General features: G+C 50.2%; 1 protein-coding gene across 1 annotated transcript in view; it reads right to left on the bottom strand.

The window, feature by feature from the left end:
* LOC143290787 (uncharacterized) overlaps positions 1-10,000 on the bottom strand; it is a 45,447-nt gene that overhangs the window by 9,335 nt on the left and 26,112 nt on the right. The window lies entirely within an intron of this gene.

Raw genomic sequence — 10,000 nt, 5'->3', positions numbered from 1 at the left:
GCTGTTGCTGTTTTCTGTAGCCAGTTTGTTTTCATGAGCACGCTTTCATGAACCAGTGTGCAATCTGTGCACTGAGCACCCATTTTACAAAGATTTTGTGTGCTCTCTTTCTCTCTCTCTGATGTTGCTTATTCGCACCCCTTCAAACCGGGCTTTGACCTTAGACTGAATAAAATCAATTAAATTCAATTCTCTCTGTGTCTGTCTGTCTATCAATCAATCAATCAAGCAGTCCATCTATCTATCAATCAATCTATCTATCTATCCATCCATATAACTCGTTTCTCTTTTCCTTTTTTCCCCAACAATATTAAAGCACTTTATTTTATTAAAGTAATTAATCGACGCTCCCCCACCCCCACACCCCCTCTCTCTCTCTCCATTTCTTTCCCCAGCTCTCTCTCTCTCTCACTCTCACTCACTCTCACCGACTCTCTCTCATCCACTATCTCTCTTTCACTCTCTAAATTCTTCAATCTATCTATTCTTTTTTTTTCTCTCTCTTTTAGTGTTAAAAATTCACCCACAACAAACCACGAGCAATGACTGTTAAGGTGTGAGACAAATCACAGCGTGCAGGTTAGATGGAAGCTGTGACTGACGGGCAGTTAGACGCTGCAGATCAGTGACACATCAGGTTGGCTGGAGAGTGGGGTGCATGCGTCCTTGCTTGCTTGCTCTTGTGTGTGTGTGTGTGTGTGTGTGTGTGTGTGTGTGTGTGTGTGTGTGTGTGTGTGTGTGTGTGTGTGTGTGTGTGTGTGTGTGTGTGTGTGTGTGTGTGTGTGTGTTTGAAAGAAGCTGAAAGACAGTCAGAGAGAGAGGGAGGAAGGGAGAAAGAGAGGAGAGACAGACAGACAGACAGACAGACAGACAGACAGACGGACAAATAAAGAGGCAGGAAGAGAGAGCGCGCTTTTTTTTTCCAAACAAAACCTAACTCCTATCAGTCTCACTTTGTCCCTTCCAACACGTTTTTTTTCCCCACTGTGTATCTGTCATTCGTCAATTATCAAAACGTGAACAACAATACATTCACATTGAACCGAACGCTCCAAACCCAGCAGTCACAAAGCAACAAAAAAAGCAAAATATGCAGAAAACAAGCATTGCCAATGGCAGCTGTTTACAAGATTTAAACATCTTCAGGTGCGTTGTACAACAACAACAACAACTACTACTACTACTTCTACTACTACTACTACTATTGCTGCTGCTGCTGCTGCTACTAGTAATAATGACAAAAACGGTCATACACGTAAAATGTTACATGTCTGTCTGAGTGTGTATGTGTGTGCGGTCTGAAATCTGATTGAATGACACAGGAAACGAATGATGAGCGCCCAGTGGCAGCCGTCAGTCGGCTCTACCCAAGTAGGCAGCCTGTGGTGCAAATGTCCCCGTGTTTGTAAAGTGCTTAGAGCTTGGTCTCTGACCGAGGATAGGCGCTATATAAGTATCCACATCAATCAATCAATCAATAATTATAGTCCCAGCACCAAGCAGACAAGAAATAGCCATGATAATTACTACTACTACTGCTGCTGCTACTAGTAATAATGACAATAATTATAGCCCCAGCACCAAGCAGACAAGAAATAGCCATGATAATTACTCACAATAAACAACGACACAATGAGTGTCAAAGGCTGCAATAAACAAACGCATTTCAATTGAACATCGGAAAAAAACGATGAAGCCCAGGAATATGGAACTTCACATCATCAATCAAGAAACCACACACACACACACACACACACACACACACACACGCACGCACGCACACACACAAACACGCACACACACGCGCGCGCGCGCACACACACACACACACACACACGCACAAACACGCACACACACAGACACACACACACGCACGCGCGCGCGCGCACACACACACACACACACACACAATACCCCTATGATACCCTCCCATCCTACACACACACACACACACACACACACACACACACACACACTACACCTTGAAATACCCTCCCATCCCCCCCCCCTCCGTACCCCTCCTCCCCCCGCACACACACACACACACACACAACACCCCCAGAAATACCCTCCTTTCCTACAAACACACACACACACACACACACACACACACACTACAACTTGAAATACCCTCCCATCCCCCCCTCACCCCCGTACCCCCTCCCTTCCTACACACACTACAACTTGAAATACCCTCCCATCCCCCCCGTACCCCTCCATCCCTCCACACACACACACACACACACACACACACACACACACACACACATGTGCACGATTCACCTGAACGCATGTTGGCCGTGGTTCGCGGACGCCGCCGGAGGACGCTGGTGACGCAGAAGGTGGAATCCTCCCTCATGGGCCGCAGGTCCGTGGCGCTCCGGCTGATGGGCCTCTGTGCATGCAGCGTCCTCCTTCCCCCCCACCCCGGCCCTCCCACCTCAGACAGAGTGGTCTGCGACCTCAGCAACCCCATCCGCGCCATGAACTGCGCCGCCGTCATCGTGTTGGGCACGTGATCTTCGGGTACCGCCTCGCGAGGGCTGGCATCCCGCTTTCTGCCGGGTTTCTTGGACTTCCGGGACATGGTCGGTCTGGACCGGAGGAGTCTGGGCGAGGCGTCGGAGGGGTGCTGGCGAGGGTGGCTGCGGGGTTTGCGGGGGGTGGTCTCGTGCGACTTGAGCGGGGTGGTGGTGTTGCTGGACTTGAGGGGCGAGCTCTGCGTGGAGTCGCCTCGGGGCGTGGTTTTGCCCGGGGTCTTTCGCGGCTGGGAGGGTTTGCGCCTGGGTGGGGAGGACTCCGCGCCCAGCCCCAGCTGCCGGTACACCTTCTGCGCGTAGTCCAGGTCGTCGCGCGGGAGTGTGTCCAGGATCATCATGTCGCTGAAGTCCTCTTCCTCGTTCTCGGAGTCCTCCACCGTCCAGGGTCTCAGGTGAGTGATCTCCCCTGGCTGGTCCTTGCTGAACGTCATACCTCCCTCCTCTTCTTCTTCCTCCTCGTCCTCATCTTCCTCAGGTTCGTCTTCTTCATCTTCGTCTTCCTCGTCATCTTCATAATGACGATGACGGTTCTGTTTGCGGTGATCCTGCTGGGCTGCGTAATGAGACGTGAGGTTGTCGAACCCTCGTCCCGCCTCCAGCTCTGCTCCTTCAGAACTCTGCAGTACTATGCGCTCCCCTTCTTCTGAGATTCGAACCAAGGAGGGTTCCCTGAACAGTCCTATGGCCGCTTCGTCCTCGGCAACCCTCGGAGGCCGGTTCTGGTGCTTAGGGGTGCCGGGTTCACTGTCAGCGCGAGGGGTTCTGGGGCCGAACTCGTGTCGCTGGCTTTGCTTTTCTCGCGGAGTTCCTTCCATTTCCGTCCCTCGTTCGTCCACTACGCTTTTGTACGAGGGCTCCCGCTGGTGTTTTAAGGTCAAGGGAACGTAGTCATCGCCCTCGTCTTCTTCTTCCAACTCGCTGTCAGGATGTTGGGAGGCTTTGCCGAGGGAAGATTTCGTTTCCTGTACGTCTTCTTCGCTGATCTTTGATATAAGTCTTTTTGTAACCATCGGGTTTCTTTTCATGCTGGCGTTGTTGGAAAGGGGTTGGTATGATGTGTTGTCCTCCTCATCTTCTTCGTCTTCGTCTTGATCGTCTGGGTCAGTGACGTCACCTTCCTCTTCAGCATCATCTTCGTTGTCATCAACAGGTGTTTGTGATTGTTGTGTGTGTCGTGGTTCTGGTACTGTTTCTCTTTTCTTTGTGTTCTTCTCCTCTGTGTAACCGGGATCATCAAGAGTTGCGGATTCACCAGCCTCGTCGGTCCCGTCGTTTACGCTGGAAGCCTGTGAGTTTTGTTTGGGCGATCTGTGGTCAGAACGTGAGTTTCTTTGCGCGGTATCATCTTGAGAAAAATGATAATTGTCTTCATGGTCATCCCGCAATGTCCCGTTCCTTTTGGAAACGTCGTCGAAATGTTGTGAGTGTGCGTCATTTCTCTGTGATTGCTCGTCTTCACGTTGCTGATCATCATTCACATCACTTGTTCCTGGGCGTGATCTCTGTTGCTTTGGCGTGATAATGTCTTGTTCGTTTTGCAACTGATGTCTTTTCACACGTTCTGCATTATCAGTTTGCGATGCCATGTTTTCTTCCTGTTGCGTCACTTCTGTTTCTGCGGTATTTGCATCATCGCGAGCAAGAGGCGTGCGCTGCTGGGATGGAGAAGTGTCTCCCTTGGAAGACCTTGCTCCCTGCTGATGTGCAGTGAGGTTTCGTGACGTTGTGTGGCCGTCGTCTGAAGGAGGTTTTCCTGACCTCGTCTCCCCTTCTTTGTCTCCTTCCTCCTCTTCGATGAGTTGGGGTTTGCTTCTGTCACCTGTATCCACGTCTTCGTCAATGTCATTGTCATCCATTTCATCTTCTCTGTCCAAGTATTCTTTGTCTTTATCCATTTCATCTTCTCTGTCCAAGTATTCTTTGTCTTTATCCACTTCATCTTCTCCGTCAATGTCTTCATATTTATTCACTTGATCTTCTGCATCAATGTCTTCTTCATCATTAGATTTTGTGTCATGGGGTGTATGTTTCGATGAAACAGTGGATTTGAAGTGCGTAGGGTTGATAGTGTCACCATCTTCCCTGTGTCTATCAATGTAATAGTGTTCCTCGTCTGTCTCTTCATCACCGTCTCTATGCTGGTGTTCTTTCAAATCTGAAGTTTTGTTCTGGGGTTGTTTGGCAAAGTCACTGTGTTTGGGGGAGTTGTGGCTCACAGGCATCCTTTGTTCTCTGGGGGAAGGCTGGTCCTTGATGACATGGTTGTTCGAATCAATGGGAAGATATTCACCGTCATCATCATCATCATCGTAGTCCTCGTCATCACCGCCGCTGCTTGCACGTGTGCCAGTGACGTGTTGACCAGGCACACGCTGCGCAATAGAGACGTAACGGGGGGTTTGTGTTCGTTTCTCTGGGGACCGCTGTCCGCCATGCGGAGTATGGTTGCCATGTTCTGCTTCAGAGTTATCTCTCCTGTGATGCTGGGAACTGAGGTTCTGTCTGCGACCAACAGACTGCCCAGGGTCTGTTGACCTGTTGTCAGTGTCGTCCTCTCGGCGTCTCGTTTTCTGCCTGTGTTCGCTGGGTGACCGTTCATTTTTTGATCTGCTCTTCCATGGTGGAATGTCCCCATCATCGTGCTCATCATGGTCTGTGTCTTGTTCATCGTCGTCTTCATTCAGGTTCGCGTTGCGCTCCACACTTCTGGGCCTGGGTTTTTTGTTGGTGGTCTTTTCCTTGGATGTCCTACCTGGCCTGCTGTTGTCTGTGTCTGCCAGATGTTGTCCTTTTACTCTGATATTTGGTACATGACTGAATCTGTTTTCTTCGACTTCTTGTTCAACTGCTGATGAATCGCGTTTCTGTTTTCTGTGTGTTGTTTCATCAACTGTCTTTTTCTTTTTGTTTGGTTTGGTTCCACTCTCTTCTACTGTCATCACAGAAGGGTCCTGACTGGAGACGGGAGAGATTTTCTTGTCAAGCGTTTTCTTCTCTTTGTGCATGGTTGGGAGCTCCTTGTCTTCGTCATGTCTGGAGAAAGACGTAGCTCCTTTAGAAGTGCTGTCCTTGGACCTGGTCCTGAGGTTCGATTTTTCCCGGGAACGGCCTCGTGACCCTCTGTCCTGATCTACTCTGGATAAAGAATCATCCCTTTTGCTGGTACTCTCGTTCTCTCTTGGGCCTTCTGTTCGTTTTTCTTTGCGGGATTTTCTCTCGTTGTCTTGTCTTGTGAGGGATGGGTCCCTTTTGATAGTTTCTTGTTTGGGTTTTGGTTTGATGGATGTTTTCTCTCTTGACATTGAGGAATCCCTCCTGGCTGTGTCTTTCTTTCTGCTGGATGCAACGAATGTGGCTTCACGTGTTAGAGAACTGTCTCTTCGCGGTGTGCTGTGTTTCTGCTTGGTTCCTGTGTAAGTGTTTTCTCTTGTTAGAGAACTCTCTCTTCTTGGCGTGTCATACTTTTTGGATCCAGCATTGGTCTTCTCTCTCGTCAGGGAACTGTCTCTCCTTGGTGTACCTCGTCTGGGTTTAGAAACAACCTGGGTGCCTTCTCTTGTTAAAGAACTCTCTCTCCTTGGTGTACCATGTTTGGATGTTGGAACAACATGAGTACTTTCCCTCGTGAGGGAACGGTCTCTCCTCGGCGTGTCACGCTTGGATTTAGGAACAACCTGGGTGCCTTCTCTTGTTAATGAGCTGTCTCTTCTCGGTGTGTCACGGTTCACTTTCGGTACAACGTATGTACCTTCTCTTGTTAAAGAACTGTCCCTTCTCGGTTTTTTACGTTTGTCCTCACCAACTGTAGTCTTTTCTCTTGTCAGAGCGTTCTTTGTCTCCCTTTTTGTCTCCCTGTCAGGACCAGTTTCATCCTTTCTTGACAAAGAACTTTCACGCCTGGTGTTGTCCTTTTTGGGTGCTAATGTAGACTTTTCTTTGGCAACTTTTCTGTCTGTATCAGAAGGGTCCAGGGCAATGCTTGGAACAGCTGGGTGGCTGTATCTCTTTTTTCTCTGCTTCTCTTCGTCAACGGAAATGACAGAATCTCTCCTGGACCTGTCGTGTTGCTTGGTTTGCTTCACAGTGTTGTCTTCTGCTGTCTCTTTCTGCAGACCGTCGGCTTCTGTTCTGGAAGTCTTTCGTTCATTGGATCTGGGATTTCTTGTTGTGAGAACAAAGTCCTCATTCTCATCATATTTTGACTGCTTTCTGATGGGTGCTTCTTTTGAAGACTGTGAATCATGGTGCTCCGCGTTGGAATTTTCTACGAGTCCTGTCAATGGTTTTCTTTTGTGCTTCGCTTCCTCGTTGGAAGTATTCTTCTCAAAGTGATGTGTATCTGGTCGAATGTTTCCGTCAGTCGACTTTACATCTTTGCTGTCTGCTTCATTGTAAGTGTTATGCGACTTCTTGTCCTCGTCTTCGTCTGTTTCATCCTGCGTCTTCATCTGATCTTCGTCATCGCTGTCACCTTGCACTGTGTGTGTTTGGTTCATGTCGCGGGTTGGTGGATTGTATGAAGTTCCTCTTCTGCCCTTTTTTACATCTTCTGTGTCATCCTGAGTTTCCTGTCTTTCTCGGTGCTTCAGTTCAGTTCTGGATCTGCTGTCTGTGTCTTCTGTGCGGGAACTTTCTTTGGGGGATTTTGCTTTGCTGACATGTATCACTTCATTGCCTGGCCCATACTGGTTTGAAGCATGGGTACTGCCGCCATCTTTCTCTGGTCTGTCAGAAGCTGTGGTGGAGTCTGGATGGGAAGTCTGACTGATGTTGTCCTGCACAGTCCTCGTGACGCTGTCCCTGGATATTTTCCTTTGATTTCCTGGCCGCTCTTGTTCTTCCCATTCTTCTTCCTGAACTCCTACTCCTTCTCCTTTTTCTTCCTGTTCTCCTCCTTCTCTGTCTTCTTCTTCTTCATCTTCTTGTCCGACTTCCTCTGCTTCTTGCTCTTTCTGTTTTTCTATTTTTTCTTCTGTTTCATCCCCAGCTTCTCCCTCACCGCTCTGTTCCAACTGACGTGGTTGTTGCCTTCTCTTACTGGTTTTTGTCTGGGGCTGAGGAACAACTTCTGATGGCTCGTCCCTGTTTTCATGCTCTTCGTCTTTTTCTTCGTCACAACCAGTGAGGAAGAATGAACGGATGTTTTCCTGTTGTTTAGGGACAACGTGCACTTGTTCACCGGTAGACGTTGGCGATTCTTGCATAGTGTGTTCGTTGTCAGTATCTGTTCTCCGTTGTTTGCTTTCTTTCTTTGTTTCTCTGTGTCTTCGCTCCACTCCTTTGTCGCTTTCATCGTGTTCTTGTGTGTCCACTTTGTCTTTGTAGATCCTCGTGTCCTCCTGAGACCGTATTTCAGTGTGATGCACTGTTGGGTTTGCCTGTCTTTTAGGACCTCGGGAAGATGTGGTGTCTTCTGATTCTTTTACCAGACTCTGTTTTCGTCTGGTTGTCGTTTCTTTGCTGTTGGCTTCAAGTTCTCTGTTACCCTCATTATTCACCATTATGGTGTTTTGGGCTTTGGTGTGCTGGTTTGAAACATTGTCCTCTTTCGTGCCAATCTTCGTTCGTTCTCTGTTTAGCCTTCTTTCTTCATCATGCACGTTTCGCTTTCCGGTTACAGCATTTTCTGACCGTTTTTTATCCTGCCCTTTAGTGTGTTTTACCTGGTCTTTCGACTGTTTTGCTTTTACGCTTTTCTCAGACTCGGTCTGCGACCTGCTGTCTTCTTGATTTATCCGGTTCGATTCTGTGACAGAAGCTCGTTTCTTGGTCACCAGAGATGTGTCTCGGGTGGTTTGGGTAGAAGAGGTTTCCTCTTGTTTGTTTGAATGCATGGTCTGGTTCTTCCTTCTGCTTGAGTCGTGTTGTTTCTGACTGTACTGTTCGGTTTTCTCTGAAGATGTTTTTTCAGTGACTTGGACCGACTGCCTCCCGACTCTCCCTTTCATTTCGCTGGTTTTGGATGCATCTTGTTTCTTCGTTTTTTGTGAGTTTTCTTTCACCGTTCGTTTTATTTCCCTGGTTTTGGGTTCATCTTGTTTGCTCGTTTTTTGTGAGTTTTCCTTCGCTGTTTTATGCTGAGATTTGGATTGTTGAACTGATGTTGAATCCTCGGTTTTGGACCTGTCTTCCTTTTTGCTCCGATCTTGGTCTTTTCGTTTCGCGTCCTTTGCCTTTTCCGAGGTTTTCAGTTCCTTCTGTTCTGCGTCTTCTGTTTCCTTCTCCTCCGCTTCCCGAGACTCGGCGTCGTCTGCCGCTGTCTGGACGTTGACCAGCTCCGCCGTCACAATGATGATGTCTTGGGGTCTGATCTTGACGTTCTCGTGGAACATGGGGGTGGAGTACCCTGAGTAGTACCCCATGGCCGTGCTGACTGCTGACGTGTCCATCGGGGCTTTGCTCTCTGGCCTGTCCTCACCCTCCCTCACCCAGGACCGCTCTCTCACCAACCTGCCGGGAAAGGCTGCTCCGGACGGCGTGCGAGGCGAGGGTTTGTCAGGATAGGTCCTTGAGTGTCCAGTTTGGGTCGTCGGTTTGTCCGGGCCTGTTTTGTCGGAAGGTGGGTGCCGGGTTTGTCCTTGTAGTTGTTTTTGCTGTCGCTGCTGTTGTTGCTGCTCCTGTTGTTGTCGTTGTTGCTGCTGCTGTTGTTGTCTTTGTTGCAGTTGTTGTTTTCGTTGTCGTTCCTGCTGTTGCTGTCTCTCCTCCTGCTGCACGGGCGTGTGCTCGCCCTCGTCCAGCGTGACCCGGGTCATCCTGCTGATGGCGAACTCGCGCTCCGTCTCCGCCACGGAGGCCAGCTCGCGCTGCAGGGATTCGGAAAAGGGGGCGTGATGGTGCTGCTGTCCCCCGTCCCACTTCCTCCCTCCTTCACTGTCATGGCCGCCGCCAAGAGTCGTCCCCCTTTCCTGACCACCCCCTCGCCCCTGGCCGGAAGTCAGCGGGTCACGCCCGCCGGGGTGCCTGTTTCCGGCGTGTCTGTCCCCGTCGCCCTGTGCCGCCGCTTCCTGCACGTCCGCCACGCTGGAGGCGTTGGACAGGAAGGCCGTCTTGGAGCTGGCGGGCCGTGAGCTTCTGGCCCACAGCGGGGTGGGGGCGGAGGGCCGCTCTCCCTCACCCTCCCGAGGCTGGCGGCTGGGGGGCACCTCTGAGGCCAAGCTGAGCGTTTCTGTGCCCGTGGTGTTGGTGGTGGAGGGCCGCGAGGGGCCGGTCGGGTGTTGGTGGGGGTGGTGGGGGGGTGGGGAGTGGCGTCTTTCGTTCCTTCTTCTGGGCCTTCTTCCCGGCGGTTGTCTGCCCTGAGGGTCTGCGGAGGGAAAGGGGAAGGAGAGAGGCGCGGGTCCCGGCTGAATGGCGCGCACACCGCGCGTGCACGTGAACTCCTCCCACCCCTCCCTCCCTCCCTCCACTCTCTCTTTCTCCATCCTTTATTCTCCGAAGAAGAACACACTCACGGAAAGCAGAAT

Source organism: Babylonia areolata, chromosome 16 (assembly GCF_041734735.1).
Source record: "Babylonia areolata isolate BAREFJ2019XMU chromosome 16, ASM4173473v1, whole genome shotgun sequence".
In the NCBI taxonomy this organism is placed as follows: Eukaryota; Metazoa; Mollusca; class Gastropoda; order Neogastropoda; family Buccinidae; genus Babylonia; species Babylonia areolata.
This window is presented reverse-complemented; position numbering and strand designations above follow the sequence as displayed.